Below are 26,879 nucleotides of genomic sequence, written 5' to 3'. Positions count from 1 at the left end.
AACAACTAACACTCTTATGATGTGTGACATCAATGAGGCTCTTGACATGAGCAGCCTACGCTATGGAAGCCCTTTGAATCCACAAACTCCATCAATATTCAGACAAGCCCATTAGCAAAGTGGAAGTCCTCTCCTGCCTTTGGAGAAAAGCACATCCTTCTTTGATGACCACTCCTTTCCACTGCGGTTTCACCCAGGGAGGTCCTCCATGTAGGGACACTTTTTGACGAGTGTCCTGGCTTTCCACACCTACAATGCTCTTATGGACTTTTTAGCCAGACCAGAATGCCTTTAGGGCTGACTCAGGTCACTGAATGCTACTGAAGGTGACTGCAACTCTGAGTCTGCTGGATGGACTCCTTTCCATGTTGGAGCATTCACTCCTCTTTAATTCTATTTATTATTAACAATAAACACTTCATCCTATTGACATGATCACTTTAACATTTAATCCCACCTATATGATCCCTTTAAAACTTAAGATGTTACCATTACCATCTAGCCCAAGTGGATTTGGGATCCCATGGCAAGTTTTTAAACTGTACCCTTAGAAGTAAGTCCATAGGAATTCATGCAGGGCTATACAGCTTTACAGTCTCTTTGTAGGCCCTGGAAAGATAAAAACAGTCATAGCTCTTCACAAGCTTAATTATCCTTAAGCATTTGACATGGGTACATTGCATTAATTATAATTCCTTAATCCCATCTAGTCTAAGGGCCTGTAGATCCTAAGGGAGTTTCCAGGGGAGCAGATGTAGAGCTACCACAGTTAAATCACCTCGTAACCGAGTTCCAGGAGCCAACATGTAGGCGAGGAACCACAGAGCAGGTGGCACAAAGGCCACGTGCCCTGGAGGCAGGGCAGCACAGGCCCAGCACGGGCAAAAGCCCAAAGAAAAGGCATAACAGCCATTTTTAAATGCTTTTATTGAAATTATTATGCTGGCACATCTAGTGGAGTGATAATTTATTTTCTAGTTCTTAAAACAGATTTGTTTATTTGAAAGGCAGGGTTGCACAGAGAGAGAAAGATCTTTCATCCACTAGTTTACTCCCCAGATGGCTGCAGCAGTCACAGCTGGGCCAGGACTGGGCCAGACCAAGGCCAGGAGACAGGGACTCCACCCAGGTCTCCCACCAGGGTGGCAGGGGTCCAAGTACTTGGGCCATCTTCCACTGCTTTCCCAGACAGATTAGCAGGGAGGACTGGAACTGAGCAGCAGGTGTTCTGAGGTCCAGCACTGCAGGCAGCAGCTTAACCCACTGCGCCACTACACCAGCTCCAATTCTGCAGTTCTTTTTTTTTTTTTTTTTTAAGATTTATTTATTTATTTGAAAGTTAGAGAGAGGAGAGGCGGGGCGGGAGGGAGGTCTTCCATCCGCTGGTTCACTCCCCAGATGGCCACAACAGCCTGAGCTGAGCCGATCCGAAGCCAGGAGCTTCCTCCGGGTCACCCACGTGGGTGCAGCGGCCCAAGCACTTGGGCCATCTTCTACTGCTTTCCCAGGCCACAGCAGAGAGCTGGATTGGAAGTGGAGCAGCCAGGACTTGAATCGGAGACCACATGAAATGCCGGCACCATAGGCGGCGGCTTTACCCGCTCCACCACAGCGCCGGCCCCGGATTCTGCAGTTCTTTAAGCTGGAACCAACGTGCACTTGAAGGGCTGATCCTGAGAGACGTGAGGAGTTTATCTCCTCTCTCACATCCGATCAAAGAGGATGTACTCCAAAGTTGCTTCAATACTTCCTTGCCTAAAAGTTCTAAATAAAACCCAACACTTAAAGTTAGTATCACATTCAAAGGAAAGGAATAAAACGGGAGATATGTGTTGTTGGCTGGTCAGCATTGGCTAAACACCTTTGGAATGCCAATTTGGGTCCCAGTTGCCTCACTTTCCACCCAACTCCCTGCTAATGTGCTTGGGAAAGCAGTTGAGGATAGTCCAAGTGCTTGGGCCCCTGCACCCATGTGGGAGAGCCAGATGAATCTCCTGGCTCCTGGCTTCAGCCTGGCCCAGCACACACACACACCCCACCCTACCCCTGCCATTACAGCCACCTGGGGAGTGAACCATCGGATGGAAGAATCCTCCCCCTCCCCCTCTTTCTATGTAAGTCTGACTTTCAAATAAATAAACCTTAATAATAATTTAAAGAAGATCCTCCTCTGCTTTTCCAGGTACATTAGCAGGGAGCTGGATCAGAAATAGAGCAGCCAGGACTCAACCCAGAGCCCATATGGGATACTGGCACTGCAGGTGGTGGCTTAACTGCTCACGCCATGCCACTGGCAGAAATAAGATTCTTATCAAAGAAACATTTGACAATGATACTCAAGAATTAGGTCATAATGAAATGGAAATCACAAATGAAATTTTACATGGCTATCTCAGGCTAACAGTAGCCTGCAGAGAAGCTCTTAAAACCAAAAGTTATTCCCCGAGCCTGGCACAAAAGCAGCCAACCCTGGTTTGAACTGACCTAAGGCTCAGCTGTGCCTCCACATTCCTCCCAACTTATTGGCTGCATGCTGTGATTTTGTTGCTTTTTTTGTTCTTGTGTAACCATGAAGACGTCACAGAGAGTCACGGATATCCTCATGGGTAACAGGGAGGGGATAACAAGCAGAAAGCAGCAGCTCTCATTAACACAGCACACAGGGATGTTATTACAGAAGTGTGGACCCGCTGTGGCCATGGGCCATTTTGCTGAAGATGAACTGTCACCACAGACAGCATGAACGGCTTATCTTTACTGTGGCTTCACTCATGAGAATACGAAAACACCAGACAGGACAAACACTGACTATTTTACTGTGTGAGTAGATTCAACAAGAACTGAAGGCATAGCAATGGAGGGGCTGATGGTGTGGCTCAGGGCACAACCCGACAGTGTAACCCCACATCCTTTACCACAGCGCTGGCCCAACTGCCAGCTCCTCCACTTCCAATCCAGCTGCCTGCTAATGTCCCTGTAAAGGCAGCATATGATGGCCCAAGTGCTTGGGTCCATGTTACCCACATGGGAGACCCACATGGAATTTTTGGCTCTGGTTTTGGCCTGGCCCAGCCCTGGCTGTTGTGGCCATTTTAAAGGGTTAACCAGAGGGTCTCTTTCCCTCTCACTCTGTGTATGTGTGTGTCCATCCTCCTTACTCTACCTGCCCTTCAAGTAAATCTTAAAAAAATAAAGAATACATCTAGATTATACCATGAAGGACTGAACCTTGAGGTGCATGAACAGCATCAGGCCAGCCAGAGAAACTGAAGCAGCACTGCATAAAATAATCCGAAAGCCAACTGGAAAATCTAAGGAAGAAGCATCAGAAAATTACACTGGTGCACTTGCTAAAGTCCCATAAAATGCCCACCTGGAGCAATGACAATACTGATGCCACAGCTCCCTCCTGGTGCTGCGGCTCAGGGACACGTTAGCAGTGCTGATGCGTGAGCACTGCAGGCTGACAGCAAGTGTCCCTGTGCCACAGCACATGCCACTGGTGCTGGCCACTTCTAATGCAGTGGGCAGTGACTGTGGGGTGGGCATCGGGCACAGCAGTTAAGGTGCCACTTGGGATGCGTGCATCCATATTGCTGTGCCTGGTTCAAGTCCTGGCTACTTCACTTCCAATTCACTTCCAGCGAATGCAGGTGATGATTCAAGTACTTGGGTCCCTGCCACTCATATGGAATACCCAGACTGAGTTCTGGGCTCCAGGCTGCAGTGCAGCAGAGCCCAGCCCTGGCTTTTGTGGACATTTGAGGAGTGAACCAGTACATGAATGATCTCTCTCTGTGTGCCTTTCAAATAAATGTCCCTGTTTGAGTCCTGACTGCTCCACTTCCAATCTAGTTTCCTGTTAATACTCCTAGGAAAACAGCAGTAGATGGCCTAAGTCATTGAGCTCTATCACTCATGTGAGGACCCAGATGGAGTTCGTGGCTCTTGGCTTTAGCCTGGCCCAACCCCGGCTGTTACGACCATTTGGAGAGAAAACCAACAGTTGGAAGACGGATCCCTCCCCTGCTTCCCCCCACCCCCATTCCTCTCTCTTTTTCCTTTCCCCTTTCAAATTCTGCCTTTCAAATAAAACTTTTTTAAAAATTGGCAGAGACTGCATAGAGCAACATCTAAGATGTTTTTCCAGTACATAGGACTGACCTTTTTTCACTACACAGATACAACACAGGGAGTTGGGTACAGCCCCCTGGCTGGCTGTTAGCTCACTGGGAAGCCAGCTGGGAAGGGGTGCTATGTTTCACTGTTCCTAAGAGTGCATTCCATAGCCCATCCTGAATTTCTTGAGATGCCAACATGGAATTTTTTTTCAAAGATTTATTTTATTTTCATTTGAAAGGCAAAGCTGCAGAGAGAGACAGAGGGAGAGATAAAGAGTGGAGAGAGGGAGAGAAAGGATCGATCTTCCATCCACTGGTTCACACCCCAAATGGCTACAACAGCCAGGGCTGGGCCAGACCAAAGCCAGGAATCAGAAGTTTCTTCTGAGTCTCTCACATGGGTACAGGGCCCCAAGCACTTGGGCCACCTTCCACCACTTTCCCAGGTGCATTCCAGGGAGCTGGATTGGAAATGAAATAGCCGGAACTCGAATAGGCACCCATGTGGGATGCCAGCATTGTAGGTGGCAGCTTAACCTGCTGTGCCACAATGTAGGCCCCAACATGGAATTTTACCTTCCATTATGAAAGAGCAAAAGCACCAAAACTGTTCTAGGTACAAGAGCCTTGGAATGAGACTTCCTGAGAAATTTCAGTCTTCAGGATGCCATTAACATAGTTGCTAAGAATTGGAATGATGTTGACAAATCAACATTAAAAATGCCTAGCGAGGGATTTGGCCTCGTAGTTGAAGCACCAGCCACCCACATCCCACATTGGAGTAATTGGGTTCAAATCCTGACTCCAGATCCCTGCTCAGGCAGAGGAGGTAGTTCAAGTGATTGGGTTCCTGTCACCCAAATGAAAGACCTGGATTGTATTCCTACCTTCAGCCCAAGCCCAGTGCCCCAGCTGCTGTGGGATTTGGGGAGTAAACCCATAGATGGGAGCGCTCTCTGTGTCTCAAAAAACATTTTTTTTTTTTTTTTTACAGGCAGAGTGGACAGTGAGAGAGAGAGACAGAGAGAGAAAGGTCTTCCTTTTTGCCGTTGGTTCACCCTCCAATGGCCGCCGCTGCAGCCGGCGCACCGCGCTGATCCGATGGCAGGAGCCAGGAGCCAGGTGCTTTTCCTGGTCTCCCATGGGGTGCAGGGCCCAAGCACCTGGGCCATCCTCCACTGCACTCCCTGGCCATAGCAGAGAGCTGGCCTGGAAGAGGGGCAACCGGGACAGAATCCGGCGCCCTGACCGGGACTAGAACCCGGTGTGCCGGCGCCGCAAGGTGGAGGATTAGCCTATTGAGCCACGGCGCCGGCCCTCAAAAAACATTTTTAAAGGTCAGCATTGGGCAGGTGTTGCAGTCCAGTGAGTTAAGCTGCCACCTGGGATACCCACATTCTACTCACATCGGGGAGCTAAATGGAATGCCCAGCTCCCAGGTCAGCCTGGTCAGTACTGGCTGCTGCGGGCATTTGGGAAGTGAACCATTGGATGGGAGATCTCTTGATCTCTTTCAAACTCCCTCTCTCCATTTCTCTGGGTTGTTCTGCCTTCCAAATAGATAACGACTTTTTTTTTTTTCTTTTGAAAGGCAGAGCTATAGAGAGGGAGGGAGAAAGGGAGGGAGAGAGAGAGACAGAATATCATCCATCTGCTGGTTCACAATCCATATGGCTATAATGGCCAGGGCTGTGCCAGGATGAAGACAGGAGCCAAGAGCTTCTTCAGGGTCTCCGATGTTGGTGCAGGGGCACAACTTGGGCCATCTTCCACTACTTTCCAAAGCACGTTAGCAAGGAGTTGGATTAGAAGTGGAACAGCCTGGAATCAAACAGGTGCCCACATGGGATGCCAGCACTGTAAGCAGTGGCTTTACCCACTATGCCACAGCACCAGCCCCGACAAATAAATAAACTTTAAAAAAATGCTTAGTATTGACCTGATGGGTAACCACAGCCTGGCTGTCAGACAAATTCAAGCTGAGGGGCCTTCTGGAGAACACCAGTATTCCTTAAAGCTTTCACGGCCATGAGAGACAAGACAAAAACTGCCACAGACAAGAGACAAGAAGTCGGAATGCAACGGAGTACCCTGAACTGGAACCCCAGAACAGAAAAAATGGTCATCAGTGGGAAAACTGGAGAAATCCAGTATGGACCTGAGTCAACCGAATTATACCATTGTCAATTTCTCCCTTTGACAAATATGCCACGGTTATGCAACTTCAGTAGAAGATAGGGGTAAGGCATGTGGGGACTTTATACTCCCTTTGCAATCTTTCTATAAATCTAAAATGATTTCAAAATCAAAGTTTATTTTCAAGAGTATGTGGCATATACTCTGGTTTAGTGATACTGAAACCAAACCTACAGATGAAGACTTTGGATTTCAGGTCACTAATGCGAAGACTATCTCACAGCAAGAGTTTATCAGTTAAAAGTCCCAATAAAGCTGACACCAAAAAAATGTTTCGCGAGTGCCAACCGAAAATAAAACCAAACAAACAAAGTTGTACATTGACAGTGCTGTCCCTGCGGTGCACACCTTGAGGGTAATGTTGACAGCGAAGGGGAGGCTGGAAGAACATGGAGAAGCTTACCAGATGGAAGGGTGTAAACGTGCCATCAGGCAGCGGCTGCCCTTGGATCACACACAACTGTCGGTGAATGTGACTTTATGGCCATTTTTGTAATTAAAGAGGGCTGCTTAGAAAAGAAATCCCCCCCCCCCCAAAAAAAAAAAAAAAGAATTCCAATGATTAAGAGCCGTATGACATGGGGGAAGGGTCCTGACGAAGGACGCCTGTCAGACTGCTGCCCTTGGTCCTCTCCGGCAGGCACTGCTGTCCACTGACATCCCTCTCCCCTAGGATATGCAGACCACGGGGAAGAGACGCTCACAGCTTGTGTGTGCACCAGCATACTCAGCTGAACTCAAATTTGAATATACTTGAAGATTTAGAATCAGTTTTCCTCAGAAATAATACCAGATGGGGCCAGCGTTGTGGTGCGGTACACAAGACCATGGCTTGTGGCACCAGCTTCCTATACAAGCGCCAGTTTGAGTCCCAGATGCTCCACTGCCAATCCAGCTCTCTGCTAATGCACCTGGGAAGGCAGTGGAAGATGGCCCAAGTCCTTGGGCCACCCATGTGGGAGATCAGGATGGAGTCTCGGGCTTTAAGCTTTGGCCTGGCCTAGCCCTGGCCATTGCAGCCATTTGGGGAGTGAACCAATGGATGGAAGACCTCTCTCTGTGTCCCTCTGCCTTTCAGATCAATAAATAAATCTTTGAAAACAATACTAGTGTATTTACAACACATGGGAGACTTGGATTGAATTCCTGGCTCTAGGCTTCAGCCTGATCCAGCTGTTGCTGCCATTTGGGAGAGTGAATCAGTGGATAAATTTTCTCTTTTTCTCTCTCTCCCTTTGCCTCGCCATCCCAAATCTTTGAAAATTTTTCTTTAAAAAGTTGTGGTGCAACAAGTTAAGCTAACACCTGCAAAATCCCATATTAGCCCCAGTTTGAATACAGGCAGCTCAATTTCTTATCCAGTTCTCTACTGATGCTCCTGGGAAGAGCAGTGGAAGATGGCCCAAGTGCATGGGCCCCTGCCACCCATATGGGAGACCTGGATGGAGTTCTGAGCTCCTGGCTTCAGCCTGGCCAGTGTGGCCATTTGGGGAGTGAATCACCAGATGCAAGATTTCTCTCTTTCCCCCCTCTCTATCTCTGCCTTTCAAATAAAATCTTGAAAAATAAAGGGGCTGGCACCGTGATAGAGCAGGTAAAGCTAAGGCCTGCAACACTGGCCATCCCACATGGACACCCATTCAAGCCCTGGCTGCGCCACTTCCAATCTAGCTCCCTGCTAACACACCTGGGGAAGCAGCAGAAGACAGCTGAAGTCCTTGGGCCCCTGCACCCATGTGGGAAACCGAATGAAGCTTGCTCCCTGGCTTTGGCTGGGCCCAGTTCCCCCATTTTGGCCATTTGGGGAGTGAACCAGTGGGTGGAAGATCTCTGTCTCTCCCTAACTCTTTCAAACAAATAAATATTTTTAAAAATTTTAAAGAGCTAATGGCATATTTTTAAAAAAATTATATGAAAAATGAATTAATTTCTCCCAATAATTCTGCATCATTATTACGAAGAACCATTTTATTTATTGTGAGAAGAGTGTGGCCCAAGACTAACTGGCTCCCTAAGTTTTTGCCCTAAAACTTATTTGAGAGGCAGAAAGAGCTTCCATCTGCTGATTCACTCCCCAAATGCGTATGATGTTCAGGGCTGTGCCAAGCCAAAGCTGGGAATTCAATTCAGGTCCCCCACATGTGTGACAGGGTCCCAACTACTTGAGCCATAATCCACTGCCCCCAAGGCATGCACTAGCAGGAAGGTAGAACTGGGAGTAGAACCAGGACTCAAAGCCAGACACCTGGCTACGGGATGTAGACATCCCAACCATACAGCAAATGCCTGTCCCTGCTTCCTGTTCTTAGAAGCATCCTGTGAGTTGTCTAACACGGGCATAAGAGATCGAGCAAGAACGTGAACTCTAGGCATCTGGGCATCTGTTTAGACGTTGTTCCTTCCTTCCTGCTCTCAGCTGCGTTACTAATAACCAAGGTACCAGGTAACATCCGGAGGGCCAATGCACCATTGTATATTTTGTTTTAATAAGTATTAAGACGGGAAACAGAGATCATCTCCTGAATATTTTTTTTCCAGAGGGAGGTTAATTCACATTTTTGGTAGGCCAAGGCCAAGTTGAGAACATCAGGAGAACACATACCAGTTGTAGGGCTAATGCATTTTGCATGTGTTTGAGTATTCTACTCCAAATTCTGTATGTAGAAGGAAAAACAGACAGACAGGAATCACAATGTGTTCCATACTCTGTGTTCTTTATTTCCCTTGGTTGAACGCTATGAGGTGGATATCCTTCCCCTTTGATAGATGACGCCTGAGATGAAGTCAGTTACCAAAACACTCGCAATCTTTAAATTATGCAAACTAGATTGTGGCTCATCTATATAAAACCCATTCTTTCAATTTCACACTACATTTTTTTTTTATTATTATTTTTTAAAGTAGAAGTTTTTTTCTTTTTCCAAAGACTTATTTATTTACTTGAAAGTCAGAGTTACAGAGAGAAAGAGGGGCAGAGAGAAGTCTTCCATCTGCTGGCTCACTCCCCAGTTGGCCCCAACGGCCAGAGCTGTGCTGGTCAGAAGACAGGAGCCAGGAGCTTCTTCCAGGTCTCCCACACAGGTGCAGGGGTCCAAGGACTTGGGCCATCTTCTGCTTTCCTAGGCCATAGCAGAGAGCTGGATCAGAAGTGGAGCAGCCAGGAATCAAACCAATGCCCATATGGCATGCTGGCACTGCAGGCGGTGGCTTTACCTGCTATGCCACAGCACTGGCCCATCACAATATCTTTTTAAAAATTCACAGTACAGTTTTTACTTGCTGTAATCACATAGACACCTCAGTGCTTCTTTCCCCATCCTAATTCTAGCCTCAAGGGAACAAATGTTAATGGCAGAGGTGATATTTTGCTACCACTTTTTCCAAACTCAGAGAATTACGTCTTGGGACTGGTGTTGTGGTGCAGTGAGTTAATCTACCATCTGCAACTTTGGCACCCCATATGAGCACCAGTTCAAGTCTCAGCTACTCCACATCTGAGCCAGCTCCCGGCTAATGGACCTGGGAAGGCAGCAGAAGATGGTCCAAGGACTTGAGCTGCTGCTACCTGTTTACAAGACCAGGCTCCTGTCTTTGGCCTAGCCTAGCCCTGGCCATTGCAGCCATTTGGGGAGTGAGTCAGTGCACAGCAGATTCTCTGTAATTCTGCCTTTCAAATAGAATCTTTAAAAAAAATTATGTCTGTATATTTATAAAAATTTACTGGTTCCCCCCCGCCAAAGACCATTCCACTAATAGTAATCTGAATGATTAACTTGTGAATATATCATAGGACAGCTCTTCAAATCCACACAGGTAATCTTAACTCATTTTTTAAAAAGATTTATTTTATTTATTTCAAAGATAGAGTTACAGAGAGAGGTAGAGACAGAGAGAAGGGTCTTCCACCTGCTGGGTCACTCTCCAAACGGCCACAATGGCTGGAACTGACCCGATCCAAAGCCAGGAGCCAGGAGCTTCTTCCAGGTTTCCCATGTGGGTGCAGGGGCCCAAGGACTTGGGCCATCCTCTGCTGCTTTCCTAAGTGCATTAGCAGGGAGCTAGATTGGAAGTGGAGCACCTGGGACTTGAAGCAGTACCCATTTGGGATGCTGGCGCTGTAGGCTGGGGCTTTAACCAGCTGTGCCACAGTGCCAGCCCCCCCAACTTATTCTTTTAAAGATAATCATATTCTTTACATTACAGATGACACTGTTTAACACTGCTGTGGCCCAGGAAGGCAGTGGATGATGGCCCAGGTGCTTGGGCCCTGCACCCGCATGGGAGACCAGGGGGAAGCACCTGGCTCCTGGCTTCGGATCGGCGCAGTGCGCTGGCAGTAGCAGCCATCTGGGGGGTGAACCAATGGAAGGAAGACCTTTCTCTCTCTCTCTCTCACTGTCTAACTTTGCCAGTCAAAAACAAACAAAACCACAAAATTGTCTAGGTTTTTGGTAGTACACATTAAAGCTCCAGTGAATTTTCTTCAGCATATAGCCTTACAAACTGGAGCTTGATTTGCGTGGGCTGAGGGAACAAAATTGACAGTGTGATCTCTGCTTTTTGCATCGCTCACATTCACAGCAGCAACAGCTGAGTATTCATTTCCTCACCTTCTTGCTGGCACGAAGTATCAGCAGGCTCTTTTTTTTTTTGCTATGTGATAGCTTAAAAAAGTTTACTTCTATGGGTAAATTTTAGGTGTATGCTTTTCCTGTTGTCAGGTTTTTGACTCAAAAGAAAATGAGATGTAAGGACAAACAATGGCATCTCTCTTCCTCGCAGGCCTGGGAAAGTCATTACTACTGGACAGAAAGCAAGTTACATCAGATCCTGTGTGCTGTGAACTCCCAGTTAGCAGGTATGGGGTTTACACTAGGAGGAAAAAAAAAAAAAAACAAGAGAAAACTGGGCTCTGCCTTATTAACGGTTCAAGAGTGGGATGAAAAATAAAAACCGTAAATAAATGGAGAGTGAATTGGGGTGATTACTTTATTAACTTTGTTTTTAAAAACAGACTTATTTATTTGAAAGGCAGGGTGACAGGGAGGGAGGGAGGGAGACAGAGATCTTCCATCACCTAGTTCATTCCCCTAAATGCCCACAACAGCTAAGGCTGGGCCAGGCTAAAGTCAGGAGATGAGAACTCTATCCGGGTATCCCAAATGGGTGTCAACGGCCCAAGCACTTGAGCTATTACCTGCTACATAAGAAGGAAGCTGGATCAGAAGTGGAGTAGCAGAGCCTCAGACCCGCACTCCAACATGGGATGCAGGAATCCCAAGCGGTGGCAACCCATTGCTCCACAATGACTGCCCCTTCATTAACTTTCAAACTCAAGAGCATTTATCAAGCTGTCTATAGAGGAGAGAGTAGGGAACCCTGGCCAGATACCCCTCCCCCTTACCTGCAAGGTAAGAAGCAGCACAAATGGATGACAGAAATAGAAACTGAGCTTCCTTCCATGAGGGCCACATTCCTGTCATACAGGGCCCGGCTTTAGGGGCCTCTGATGCACCCATAGCTTAGGGCAGCCGGTCTGCCAAACTTAACCCCTTCTCTCACACTGAGCATGATTAAGTGACAAACCACATCAGTGTGACTGCTGCCTAAGTTGGATGGATATCTCTGGGGACAACCTGTGAAACTTAGAACCTTATTTTTCCTCTTTTGAAAAATGAGGACAGGGTTTGGAATTTGCACTAAGACCACTTCCAATTCTAAGATTCTATAATGTTGACAGTTCTCCGAGTTTTATATGAACTGGTATCCATGAAAAAGTGGAAAGATCATAAGATCTGGTGCCAGGCTTTGGGTTCAAGTCCCCACCTGCAGGCTTTGTAATCTCAGACAAGCCTTCCTCTCTGCTGAGCCACTGCTCACTTCTCCAAGCAGCTTTAGGGGCTGTTGCAATACTCAGTGGGCAGGCATTTGTGAGTGCTTATAAATTCCACAGGGGTTAAATCTAGTACAGTTTAGTTCTTACTAAACCTGAGCTGCTAATTTCCATTGCTTTGCTCAATTAAAACTTTACTAATCAAATATTAAATCATTCATTCCATAAATATTTCCAGGTGTCTCCTGTTTTAGGCACTAGAGATACCTTTCATAAGACATTGCAGGTCCCTGACATGGGACTTGGACTTGAAAAGATCCTTTTAACACCTGTATCAGATATGGAAATCTGGACATACACAAATTTTAGCAGGGTACATAAAAGGCAAATAAGCTGCATCCACCACAGTAGGGCTATGAATCCAGTAACTGTAGAGTACCTACCACAGCCCCAGGAGGAGGGGCCAGGCACTGTTGTAGGTACTGGAGGTTCAGCAGTAGACAGACAGACCACGTTCCTGGCCTTCTGGGGCTTACATTTTCCCAGAAAGGTTGCACCAGCCAGACTATCCCTAAGTAAATAGGGGAGACCCAGGGGGAAATACCGAGGCCAGTGGAGGGTTCTGAGACACAGTGCTGAACACAGTGCTCCCAGCCTCTTTTCCCAGTCATGCTGTTTCCCCTTTGCAGAACTGGAGGCACGGTGCACTCTGATTTGCTCACCTTGTTTCCTCAGTCCCATTACCAACACTTGGCTTGGAAAGGTTAATAGCTTTTACCAGGCAGCAAGAAATTGAAGCTTATGGGAAAATCACAGCTTTGGTCAATTCTTATGGCTTAGATTTCCAAACAGCGTTCTGGCCTTCAGGAGAAGTACAATTCAGCTGTACCTGTTCCTCAGGTCTTTTTCCCTTTTTTTTTTTTTTTTTTCAATTTAAAAGGCAGAGCATAGCAGATCTTCCATCCACTGGTTCACTCCTCAAATGGCTGCAACAGCCAGGTCTGAGCCAGGCCAAAGTCAGGCGCCTGCAACTCCATCTGGGTCTCCCTCATGGGTGGCAGGGGCCCATGCACTCAGTTCATCTTCTCCTGTCTTCCCAGGCACATCAGCGGGAAGCTGGATGCGAAGGGGAACAGCCAGGACTCGAGCTGGTGCTTCCATACAGTATGCTGGCTTTGCCAGCAGCAACTTAACCTGCTGCACCACAACGCAGGCCCTTCCTCAGGTCCTTTCAATTCACCACGTGTCTCAGGCAGCAAAAGAACTCCTGCGACCAATCATGTTCTACCAGCCTCTAACGACCCCTTAGGCCTTCGGTTGTGTGTTCACCAACTCAGACACTAAAATCCTGGGCTAGGTCTTTGCTTTCTGGCATTTGCAGCCGCATTGAAGAGAAATGCAACCAACTCTAATTTAAGGCAGGATGAACAGACAGCACCTGATTAAATGCGATCTGGGGACTCCAAGGAGGACACCACTTCTGGTGAAGGAGCGAGGGGAGGGAAGGATGCAAGCTCTTCAATACTCTGTCCTGCTGGGCATGCACGTGACTACACTTTACATACGGAGGATCTGGCAGGCTAGTATCTGGAGTGACACGATGCATGTGGAAAGGCAGAAACTGTTCCAGTGAAACTTTTTTTAAAAGATGTATTTATGGAGCAGAAGTTGTGGCATAGTGGGTAAAGCCACCGCCTGCAGTACCAGCATCCCATATAGGCGCTGGTTCAAGTTCCAGCTGCACCACTTCCGATCCAACTCTCTGCTATGGCCTGAGAAAGCAGTAGAAGATGGCCCAAGTACTTGGACCCCTGCACCAGTGTGGGAGACCCGGAAGAAGCTCCTGGCTTCGAATCGGCCCAGCTCCAGCTGTTGTGGCCATTTGGGGAGTGAACCAGCGGATGGAAGATCTTTCTCTCTCTGCCTCTCTGTAACTCTGCCTTTCAAATAAATACATTATATATATATATATATATATATATATATATATATATATATATATTTGAAAGACAGATTTCCCATCCATTGACTTACTCCCCAAATAGCAACAACTGGGGCTGGGTCAGGCCAAATCCAGGAGTCTGGAACTCCATCTGGGTCTCCCACATGGGTGGCAGAGACCCAGTAACTGGTCATTTTCTGCTGCTTTCCCTGGTGCATTAGTAGGGAGACAGATTGGAAGTGGAGCAGCTGAGACTCAATTGGTGCCCATATGGGATGCTGGCATTGCAGCCAGCAGCTTAACCTGCTGTGCCACACCACCAGTCCCCCAGTGAAACTTTTATTTACTGCCTAACACTGTCCAGGAATGCTAGGAAATGGACACACAGTTTTCAGTGGGAAATACAAATGAGTAAACAATTACACGGGGTTGGCACTATGGCACAGCAGGTTAAAGCCCTGGCCTGAAGTGCCAGCATCCCATATGGGTGCCAGTTCTAATCCTAGCTGCTCCTCTTCCGATCCAGCTCTCTGCTATGGCCTTTGATAGCAGTAGATGCTGGCCTAAGTCCTTGGGTCCCTGCACCCACGTGGGAGACCCGGAAGAAGCTCCTCGTTCCTGGCTTTGGATCGGGGCAGCCGGCCATTGTGGCCATCTGGGGAGTGAACCAGGAAGACCTCTTTCTCTGTCTCTACCTCTCTAACTCATGTATGTACTACAATAGATAAATGCATATTCTTTCAGGTGCATGTGACAAAACCAACTCAAAGTAACCTAAGCTAAAATGTGATGAACTGGCTTATGTCACTAGCAACTGCAAGGTGGAGCCAGGACTTAACTCACTGTGCCACAATGCCAGCCTTAGATGCGGGTGTCTTAACTGCTGGGCTAAACACCTGCCCCAGCCGTATTCTTTATTTTTAAAAGATTTATTTATTTGAAAGGCAGAGAGGTAGAGACAGATCTTCCATGTGCTGGCTCATTCCTAAATGCCCAGGGCTGGATCAGGCCAAAGCCAGGAGCCTGGAACTCACCTGTGTCTCCACCTTTGAGTAACAGGCCCAAGCACTTGGGCCACCATCTGTTGCCTTCCCAGGTGCATCAGCAGGGAGTAGACCCAGAAGCAGGGTATGCTTTAATGTTGCAGATATGGTGTTCCTCCAGATCAACGTGCTCTGCCACAGGGACCCAGAGACAGGGGCAGACCTCTCAGCTAGCTGTAGTGGAGGGAGGATTCAGGAAGGACTTCAGCCATTGCTTCTCTCAAACAACGGCTGTTGCCACGGGAAGGGGAACCACAGTCACCAGCTGGGCTTGCATATACTCGCAGCCTATCAGTGGGCAGTGGGTTAGGCTCTGTCCAGAGGTGTGTGTGTTGGGGGCTTAAGAGAGACATACATGCTGCATCACCAAACACAAGAGCTGCTGTGAACAGGTGCACACTACAGTCAGGCAAATGGCAGGACTGTGCAAGATGAGTCCTGGGATGGTGTGCACCTTAGTTCAGCTGGAGCAGCAGTCATAGCTGAGAGCTCAGAGACAGCCCACAGGGACACAGGGTCAGGCTCCGGAAGGCCTTTAATGCCTGCTGTGGGCAGCCCGACCAGTCCATCAGAAGCAAAGTGATGCCGGTGCTGCGGCTCACTAGGCTAATCCTCCGCCTTGCGGCGCCGGCACACCGGGTTCTAGTCCCGGTCGGGGCGCCGGATTCTGTCCCTGTTGCCCCTCTTCTAGGCCAGCTCTCTGCTGTGGCTGGGGAGTACAGTGGAGGATGGCCCAAGTGCTTGGGCCCTGCACCCCATGGGAGACCAGGATAAGTACCTGGCTCCTGCCATCGGATCAGCACAGTGTGGCGGCCATTGGAGGGTGAACCAACGGCAAAGAAAGACCTTTCTCTCTGTCTCTCTTTCTCACTGTCCACTCTGCCTGTCAAAAAAAAAAAAAAAAAAAAAAAAAAAAAAAAAAAAAAAAAAGCAAAGTGACAGCATTGTTCACAGTCTTTCCACAGCTCCTGGAAGCCACACAGGGTCACAGGAATGAAGGTGGGAAATGCCTGCCAACTGCTACTTCTGTGAAACAAGGCTGTTCCCCGGTTTCATGTGTTGGGCAGGGTCACCACCCCAGAGCCAGTGCAATGTGGGCTGGGCAGGTGCTCCCAGCCAATGGCAGGACTGCACAGGAGCCCCGCAGAAATTCAACCAGGGAGGAAAGCAGGCACCCAGAGTGGGAGCTGCTGTGAATAAGGAAGAGGGCAGGAACACAGGGAGAGGGAGCAGGAGATCGGGTAGGCAACAGGACTCACAGGCACCCGAGCCATTTTAGCCGAGAGGGACCCCGGGACACTGGGCAAGCGCTGGGAGCCCTTGCAGCCCAGCTGTGACCCAGAGGCTGGAGGAGGCCTAGCTGCATGGGGCACTGTGTCAAGATCAAGTTTCCACCCTGTAGTAACAGAGGAGGGAGCCCTTGAGCTGAGAACTGAGGAAAGCTACCTCCCCTCGCTCCCATCACAGGGCTCTCTTGCTCATTGTGGGTTTTGAAAAACCCAGTTCATCCAAAAATAAATGATAAAAAGTTGGAACTCAAACACACACCCCCTAAGAAAGACATCCATAAAAGTCACTACCAGGAAGAAACCTGAAAAAGAGCGAAACTCTGCAGACAGGAAACCCACCAGAGAAATGCTGCCATAAAGCAGGAGATTCTAACCCAATCTTCTATTATGAATGTTTTTCAATGTCATGAGGAAATGGCAGCTATGCAGGAAGATGACAAAGCAGAAGCAGAGGAGGCAAGGAAGGGCTGGGCAGGCAACCGGAGGGGTCTGGGCAGCTGAGGACACAAAACAGGAACCGGTGCACTCAGAGAGGACATGGAAACAAGCCTAAAGGCATCTCAGAAATGACACCAAGCTCCCACACACAGAGGAGAAGAGGAAAGGCTGTAAGGGACAGATGACATAAAGAACAGAGAAGTGAAGATAAAATATAAATTTTTTAAAACTATGAGACAAGGAGTGATAAAGCAGGCAAATGAAATCATGCAAATATAGTTAGAGTCCCTGAAGAAAAAACAATGAAACTGAATATATTTTTAAAGATTTTATTTGCTTACTTGAAAGTCAGAGTTAGAGAGAGGCAGAGGCAGAGAGAAAGGTCTTCTATCCACTGGCTCACTCCCCAGATGGCCACAACAGCCGAAGCTGCACCAATCCAAAGCCAGGAGACAGGAGCAGGAGCTTCTTACGGGTCTCCCATGCAGGTGCAGGGGCCCAAGCACCACAGCATCCTATGCTGCCCTCCCAGCTGCATCAGCAGGGAGCTGAATGGGAAGTGGAGCAGCCTTACAGGATGCTGGCACTGCACGTGGAGGCTTGACCTTCTATGCCGCACTGCCGGCCCGAGTTCACTTTTTTAAAAGATATATTTATTTATTTGAAAGGCACAGTGACAAAGAGAGGGAGAAATAGAGATCTTCCATCTGCTGGTTCACTTCTCAAATGGCCACAACAGCCAGAGTTCCACCCAGGTCTCCTAGATGGGTGGCAGGGGAACAAGCAGTTGGGTCATTATCTTTCTGCTTCTCCAATTGCATGAGCAGGGAGCTGCATCAGAAGTACAGCAGCCAGAACTTAAACCAGCTCTGCTAAGGGATGCTGACATTGCAAGTAGAAACTTAATCCACTATACCACAATGTTCCCCAGAGTGTGGTTCCATTTCCAGCATGGTTTAGAACTGGGAAGGGAAACGGTGTGGGGGCCGGTGCTGTGGCGTAGCAGGTAAAGCTGCTACCTGCAGTAACAGCACCCCATATGGGCACCTGTTCAAGTCCCAGCTGCTCCACATCCAATCCAGCTCTCTGCTATGGCCTGGGAAAGCAGTAGATTGGGCCCCTGTACCTGTGTGGGAGACCCGGAAGAAGCTCCTGGCTCTGGCCATTGCAGCCAACTGGGGGAGTGAACCATTGAATGGAAGACCTCTCTCTCTCTCTGCCTCTCCTCTCTCTGTGTAACTCTGATTTTCAAATAAATAAGTCTTAAAAAAAAAAAAAAGTGTGGCTCTCAGACCAAGACTTGGTAACTAAGAGAATAGAACCAAACAGAGGTCAAAGGTGTTCCTTGTCTGCAGCAACCACCTCCAGTCTCTTAACAGCTTTCTGAGCTGTGGTAGCACTGACCAGGAGGCACAACGGTGGGAGAGAACAGTGGTGCCATTCGCATCCTGGGCCAGTCCAGCCTCAGTAGCCCACAGGAGAGGGGCAGGGGAGAATGAGTAAGTCAGTCAGGAGACGCTCCTTAGAAACCAACAAGGGACTGGCAGTTGGCCCAGCAATTAAGACACCCATGCCTGTGTCCCACATAGGAGTGCATGGGTTTGATGCCTGGCTCTCCTCCTAACTCAGCTTCCTGCTAACGTACACCCTGGAAAACAGCTGGTGATGGCTCAAGTGGTGGGGTCCTTGCCACCAACATGGGAGACTTGGATTGACTTCCTGGCTCCCAGCTTCTCCAGACACTGCAGGCATTTGGGGACTACACCAGCAGATAGGAGATCTCTGTCACTTGTCTCTGCCTCTCAGAAAAGTTTTTTTTAAAGTCAGCAACCAGAAAACCGAAAAGCATAAAGATTAATATTTGTAATGGAACATGTATCCACCACTCAGATTTTCATGTAACCTTAACATTTTACTGAGTTTGCTTCAGATGGTCTCAAGGAAATAGAATTTGACAGGGGGCCGAAGACCATTAGGAGCCCCTGTGATGCCACTCATTACTCCCAGCAGGTACTGTAATCCAGGATGTCTGTGAGGCAGACTTTATGTTACTATGTACCCATATTCACATGTAATATTTGTTTCACTTCTTTTAAGTTTTATATAAATGGTAACATACTGGATGTTTCCATCTACAATGTGTTTTTGTCTTTTGCAACATGTTTCTGAAGTTAGCCCTGGGTAAGAGTGTATCTACCTCATTTGAACTATGCCACAGCACTGCACAGACAACTATAGCACAATGTATCCACTAGTCCTTTTTGTCTATGTACTTTGGGAAAGAGGTCTGATAGTTTTGTAGTTTTTTTATTTTTTATTTAAAGGTTTATTTATTTGGCCAGTGCCACGGCTCACTAGGCTAATCCTCCACCTTGCGGCGCCAGCACACCGGGTTCTAGTCCCGGTCGGGGCGCCGGATTCTGTCCCGGTTGCCCCTCTTCTAGGCCAGCTCTCTGCTGTGGCCAGGGAGTGCAGTGGAGGATGGCCCAAGTGCTTGGGCCCTGCACCCCATGGGAGACCAGGAGAAGCACCTGGCTCCTGCCATTGGATCAGCACGGTGTGCCGGCCGCGGCGGCCACTGGAGGGTGAACCAACGGCAAAGGAAGACCTTTCTCTCTGTCTCTCTCTCTCACTGTCCACTCTGCCTGTCAAAAAAAAAAAATTAAAAAAAAAAAGATTTATTTATTTATTCGAAAGAGTTACACAGAGAGAGGAGAGGCAGAGAAAAAGAGAGAGAGAGAGAGAGAGAGAGAGAGAGAGAGAGAGAGAGAGGTCTTCTATCCGATGGTTCACTCCGCAGTCGGCTGCAATGGCCAGAGCTGTGCCAATCTGAAGCCAGAAGCCAGGTGCTTCTTTCAGGTCTCCCATGAGGGTGCAGTGGCCCAAGGATTTGGGCCATCTTCTACTGTTTTCTCAGGCCAAGGCAGAGAGCTGGATCGGAAGAGGAGCAACCGGGACTTGAATCAGTGCCCATATGGGATGCTGGCACTTCAGGCCAGGGCATTAACCTGCTGCACCACAGTGCCGGCGCCTGTAGATTATTTTAAAATAAAATTAAAACATACACTTACTCTGTGACTCTGAAGTTCCACTAGAAAGAAATGAATACATATGCCCACAAAAAGATTTTGTGGCTGTATAAAAATGTTCACCAGGAAACAGGTATTTACTGGTTAAGATGCCTGCAACCCATAGCTGAGTGCTTGGGTTCAATTCTTGGCCCAAACTCTTGACTATAGTTTCCTGCTAATAATACACACCCTGAGAGGCAGTCGTGATGGCTCAAGTAATTGCATTCCTGCCACCCATGTAGGAGACTCAGACTGAATGAATTCCTGTCTCCTGGCATTGGCGCTGGCCTAGCCTTGGCTGTTTCAGGCATCTGTGGAGAGTGAACCAGCAGATGGGAGCTTCATCTCTCAGATAAATTAATTATAATTTGACAAGAGTTTTTGCCACACAAGTCTGTCTATTAAGAGTACATACTTAAGATTCATACCTCAAAGTAAATTTTGCCTCAAAAGAAAAAAACTAAAGAAATATTAAACTGTTGGAGGAAGTTAACTGATATTTAAACAAAGCGCCAAAAAATGAAATGGAACGAAGAGACTGATAGTGATGAAGGGTAGCAAAATGTTGATGGTGGAATTTAGGTGGTGGGTATGTGGTGTTCATTATAAAATCACCTCAACTCTGCTGAACATTAAAATTTTTTATAATCCAGGAGATATTATTTTTTTAAACTTTTATTTAATAAATATAAATTTCAAAAGTACAACTTTTGGATTATAGCAGTTTTCCCCCCTATAACCTCCCTCCCACCTGCAAACCATCCAATCTCCTACTCCCATCCCATTCTTCATTAAGATTCATTTTTAATTATCATTATATACAGAAGATCAATTTAGTATATATTAAGTAAAGATTTCAACAGATTGCACCCACACAGACACACAAAGTATAAAGTACTGTTTGACTACTAGTACTGTTCACTCACATAGTACAACACATTAAGGACAGAGATCCTACATGGGGAGTAAGTGCACAGTGACTCCTGTTGTTGATATAACAATTGGCATCCTTATTTATGACATCAGTAATCACCCGAGGCTCTTGTCATGAGTTGCCAAAGCTATGGAAGCCTCTTGAGTCCACAAACTCCGATCTTATTTAGACAAGGCCATAATCAAAGTGGACGCTCTCTCCCCCTTCAGAGAAAGGTACCGCCTTCTTTGACAGCTCGTTCTTTCTGCTGGGATCTCACACACAGAGATATTTCATTTAGGTCATTTTTTTTCCCCCACAGTGCCTTGGCTTTCCATGCCTGAGAAACTCTCATGGGCTTTTTAGTCAGATCCAAATGCCTTAAGGGCTGATTCTGAGGCCAGAGTGCTGTTTAGGACATTTGCCATTCTGAGTCTGCTGTGTATCCTGCTTCCCATGTTGGATCGTTCTCTCCTTTTTAATTCTATCAGTTAGTATTAGCAGACACTGGTCTTGTTCATGTGATTCCTTTGACACTTAATCCTATCTCAGGAGATATTCTTTAACAACCAGTCAAAAACCAACTCTTGATTTTAACTCTGCTGTAGAGCTGCTCCTCCCAGCAAACCACAGCCTATCAGTGGTAGCTCTCTGCCCGGTCTCATCATCTCAAATCAGCTCCCACCCTGTTCCCTGTCCTCATCACCATCACTTTGGGATTACACTACTGTCCTACATGGCTTTCTGCTTCAACTCCCTCCTGCAGCAGCCAGCCAGATCCTTCTAAGATTTCCTTTTGTGGCAACTCCTCCTCTGCCACCACCGCCACAGGCATCGCCTTGGTGGTGGTGTCCTCAGGACTGGCTGCTCCCCTGCCTGGAATGTTCTTCCCTCACCTCTGCATGGCTTGCACTCACTCCACAGTTCTCTGCTAGATGTCACACAGGAGAGGTCTGCCCGGAACATCCAGCTAATGGCACGTCCCCACTGCACCCCTTGCCCTGCTTTTATTTTTCCTTAGTTATTTTATTTTTCCTTAGTTCTCATCTGACATGGTTATTTGCCACATTTTTTAAAGTTTTTTTTAAAGATTTATTTTATTTAGTTGAAAGAGTTAGAGAGTTAATATTTCTTAAAAAAAAAAAAAACAAAACAAAAAAAAACGCTTGAGGGGCCGGCCCTGTGGCACAGCAGGTAAAGCCGCTGCCTGCAGTGCCAGCATCCCATATGGGCACCGGTTCAAGTCCTGGCTGCTCCACTTCTGATTCAGTTTTCTGCTATGGCCTGGGAAAGCAGTAGAAGATGGAACAAGTCCTTGGGCCCCTGCACCCATCGGGGAGAACCGGAAGAAGCTTCTGGCTTAAGATCAAGCCAGCTCTGGCTGTTGCGCCATTTGAGGAGTGAACCAGTGAATGGAAGACCTCTTTCTCTCTCTCTCTAATTCTCTCCTCTTTCAATAAATAAATAAATCTTTTTAAAAATTTATTTGAAAGGCAGTTATAGAATGAGACAGAAATCTTCCATATGCTGGTTCACGGTTCACTCCCCAAATGGCCTCATTGGCTGGGGCTGGGCTAGGCAGAAGCCAGAAGCTTCATCTGGATCTCCCACAAGGGTGGCAGGGGCCCAAGCACTTGAGCCTCCTCTGCTGCTTTCCCAGGTACATCAGCAGGGATCTGGATTGGAAGCGGTGTAGCTAGGACTTGAATGGTGCTGTTGTAGGTGGCCCCTTAGCCCTCTGCCCCACAGTGCTGGCCCTCAGAAGGGTTATTTTTTATTACTTATTTTTAAATATTTATTTATTTGAGAGGCAGAGTTACAGTGAGAGGGAGACACAGAGAGAAAGGTCTTCCTTCCGTTGGTTCACTCTCCAAATGGCCAAAATGGCCAGAGCTGTGCCAATCCGAAGCCAGGAGCCAGGTGCTTCTTCCAGGTCTCCCATGTGGGTGCAGGGGCCCAAGCACTTGGACCATCTTCTACTGCTTTCCCAGGCCACAGCAGAGTGCTGGACTGGAAGAGAAGCAGCCCTATATGGGATGCCGGCACTAGAGGCAAAGGATTAACCTATTGCTCCAAGGCGCTGGCCCCTCAAAAGAGTTTTAAGCAGAGTAACAGCATGGGAAGATCTATGCTATGGAAACAGAGCCCTGACACTTCACTGGAAGGCAGACTGGAGGGTCAGTGTGTCACGAAAACGAGTTAGGAGGTCAATACACTAAGGAGAGAATTAAGTCCTGAGCTAAGGCACAGGCAATAAAGATTCATTTGGATATGACTTGGAATCAGAAAAGGATGAATGGTGACAAACGGAGGCAGTATAGTACAGAGATGCTGGAGTCAGACTCCACAGGAATCTTGGGCAAATTATAGTCGTATTTCAGCTTTCTCATGTGTAAAACAGGAATGCCAATAATAACTCCTGTCTCATGGTATTGGTGAAGGATTAAAGGAGCTACTACTATGCAGAAGTTTAGGGCTACACTGCGGCAGTTAAGAGTCCCTGCTGCTCTGCTTCTGATCCAGATCCCTGCTAATGAGCCTGGGAAGGCAGTGGAAGCCAAGTAGTTGGACCCCTGCCACCCATGTGGAAGACCTGGATGTGTGTGGGGGGGTGGTTTTCCTGGCTCTCAGCTTTGGCCTGACCCAGCCCCAGCCATTGTGGCCATCTGAGGAATGAACCAGAGGATGGAAGATCTCTCTCTCCCTTTCCCTTTCTCCATAATGGTACCTTTCAAATAAATAAATCTTTCTCTCTCTTTTTTTTTTAATTCACAAGCTTTTATTGGAATTCTACTCCCGGGCAAGGTTCACCGGTCCCAACAGAGCAGGGCTGGGGAAGTCGCAATAAATCTTTCTTTAAAAAAAATTTTAGGATGCAGCTTAGCATATCTTACTCAGGAAACGTGAACTGATTTTGGAGTAGAGAATGAAAGGAATGACTAAGTTGATTACCAGGATTCCAGGCAACTGGATTTACAGTTCTCCATGTGTACTCTATTGACCTGTGGGAGTCCCAAAGACCCATTTAGATACAGCATGAAATCAAAACTATTTTATAGTAATTTACTAATAGAATTAATACATCTTTCCTTTTATCGTGCTAACATTTACTGTTGGATAAAGCTACTAGTACTTTGGCAGACATTAAGGCAGTGGCACTAAATTATTCTAAGAGTCATACTCTTCACTGCTAACCCTAGTTTATTTTTTTTTTTAAGATTTATTTATTTGTTTGAAAGAGTTACACACAGAGAAAAGGAGAGGCGGGGTGGGGGAGAGGGAGGGAGGGAGGGAGAGAAGTCTTCCATCCGACGGTTCACTCCCAAATTGGCCACAATGGCCAGAGCTGCACCAATCCAAAGCCAGGAGACAGGAGCTTCTTCTGGGTCTCCCACGTGGGTGCAGGGGCCCAAGGACTTGGGCCATATTCTACTCCTTTCTCAGGCCATAGCAGAGAGCTGGATTGGAAGTGGAGCAGCCAGGACTCGAACCGGTGCCCATATGGGATGCCAGCACTGCAGGCAGTGGCTTTATCCACTACGCCACAGCACCGGTCCCTAGTTTATTTATTTTTAAAAGATTCATTTATTTGAAAGGCAGAGTTACAGAGAGAGGGAGACACACACACACAGAGATCTTCCATCAGCTGGTTCATAAATGGCTGCAACAGCCAGGCCAAAGCCAGAAGCTTCTTCTCAATGGTAGGGGACCAAGTACTTGGGCCATCTCTTGCTGCTTTCCCAAGCCATTAGTGGAGAGCTGAATGGGCAGTGGCACAGCTGGGCATGAACAGCACCCATATGGGATGCCAGCATTGCAGATGGTGGCTTTACACACTACACCACAAGGCTACCCCTGCCACTCTCAGTTTGATTAAAAAAAAAAAAAAATGTTTGGGGCTGGCACTGTGGCATAGTGGGCTAAGCCTCTGCCTGCGGCACTGGCATGCCATATGGCACAGGTTCTAGTCCCGGCTGCTCCTCTTCCAATCCAGCTCTCTGCTATGGCCTAGAAAAGCAGTGGCAGATGGCCCAAGTGTGTGGGCCCCTGCACCTACATGTGAGACCCAGAAGAAGCTCCTGGCTCCTGGCTCCGGATCAGCTCATCTCTGGCCGTTGCAGCCATCTGGGGAGTGAACCAATGGATGGAAGACCTTTCTGTCTCTCTCTCTCTGTCTGTAACTCTGCCTCTCAAATAAATAAATAAAATCTTAGAAAAAAAAATAACAGTTTCACTTAAGAATGCTCTTGATGAGGCAATAAAAGGAATAGTTTAACTGGTAATCCATTACTAAAATTCATAGATTTTTTTTCCTTTTGATGTATTTTTGGATAAGCACAGAAGATAAGCAAATTTCATTAAGCGGGAAAAATGTTTTCTTATGTGAGAAATACAGATTATCATTAAGCATGATTCATTTTTATTTAGTTTCAAATAAGCTCCATGACAATAAAAATGTATTTAAAATACCATGATCAAAGACTTGAACAATCTGAGTGATAAGATAAACTATTAGTGAATTGATTCAAATTATAGATTATGAATGCATATGGACATAAATAAATGAATAAGCTAATAAGTGGGGAAGAAGAGACAAATCTCCAATTCAGAAGAAATCAAATAACAGATACTTCACCCTGATGGAGGGTAAGCATAACTCCCTTCTTGTTAGCTGTGGGCTGCATGTACTGACCTCCTTCCAGACAGCACAGCCTGAAAACCAAGGCAATAAAGTAAGTCTTCAGTGGAGACACCTGACAAACACAGAACACACCTCAGCCAGGGAGGTGATCAAAGTCAGCATCAACACTGAAAGACACCAGGCACCCCTGATAATGTGATGAAGCACTTCACCTCGACGATCTTCCTCCCCCAAACTCAGTACCCCAGGCAGACCAAGAGAGCATCAAATTCCCAGAGAGGACAGTCTACACAAAGCTCTATCAACACTCCTCAAAACTGGCAAGGTCATCCAAAAGAAGGGGAGTCTGAGAAACCATCACAGGGCAGGTAACCTAAGTAGACATAACATTTCAGTGTGATGTTCTATCCTGCGTGGGATCCTGGAGCGAGGGAAAGACATAGGCAAAAACTAAGGAAACAAAGTATGAACTTGAGTTAATCATAAGGCACACACATTGACTCCCTGTGATCCTGGTGTCACATATAGATAAGCGTGCTGTACTATAAGGTGTCAGTCCTAGGGGCAGCTGTGTGAGGTGAGCAGGGGCCAGTATGTGGAAGCCCTGTTCTACCTGTTTTTTTTTTTTTTTCTGTAAATCTATAATCCATTAATCAAAAGGTCAGCCTTATACTGAATAGGATTAACTCTACCATCCATCACTCCAACCTACAGAGTGACAGCTCTGTTAAATAGGATATCCTATGAACAATTTACATCAGCATTTAACCAAACCCTACTACATCTGCCTTTCAGTTGCTGGGTACTGGCTATAAAGAGTTAGCAAAACAAGGTCCAAGGCCTACCTGGATATAAAGCACAGTTGAACAGTTGATTGCTGTGATGTGAGTAGAACTGTAGAGCACAGGGCAGGCAGAACAAAGGCACAGAAGCAAGACAAGGATGTGCTGGGCCTGGTTTTTTTTTTTGGTTTTTTTTTTTTGACAGGCAGAGTGGACAGTGAGAGAGAGAGACAGAGAGAAAGGTCTTCCTTTGCCGTTGGTTCACCCTCCAGTGGCCGCCGCGGCTGGCGCACTGCGCTGATCCGATGGCAGGAGCCAGGTACTTATCCTGGTTTCCCATGGGGTGCAGGGTCCAAATACTTGGGCCATCCTCCACTGCACTCCCTGGCCACAGCAGAGAGCTGGCCTGGAAGAGGGGCAACCGGGACAGAATCTGGCGCCCCGACCGGGACTAGAACCGGGTGTGCCGGCGCCGCAAGGTGGAGGATTACCCTAGTGAGCCGCGGCGCTGGCCCTGGTTGTCTTTTTAAACCTATGTCTCCAAGAATCTCGTTTTTCTTCCCCCAGAAATACTGTGGGGGCAATCAAATAACTGCCCAAAAGACACAC

At 47.2% G+C, this 26,879-nt stretch overlaps 1 long non-coding RNA gene across 1 annotated transcript in view; it reads right to left on the bottom strand.

Moving 5' to 3' along the window:
* Positions 1-908: 908 nt before the first annotated feature.
* The window catches only part of LOC127490736 (uncharacterized), a 28,125-nt gene continuing 2,154 nt past the window's right edge, over positions 909-26,879 (bottom strand). Inside the window, exon 2 of the long non-coding RNA XR_007919113.2 lies at positions 909-1,764. This is a non-coding gene — a long non-coding RNA (uncharacterized lncRNA). The remainder of the gene's footprint in view (positions 1,765-26,879) is intronic.

Source organism: Oryctolagus cuniculus, chromosome 6 (genome assembly GCF_964237555.1).
Source record: "Oryctolagus cuniculus chromosome 6, mOryCun1.1, whole genome shotgun sequence".
Lineage (NCBI taxonomy): Eukaryota > Metazoa > Chordata > Mammalia > Lagomorpha > Leporidae > Oryctolagus > Oryctolagus cuniculus.
Note: the sequence above shows the minus strand (reverse complement) of the source record. Positions and strands in the feature narration are given on the sequence as shown.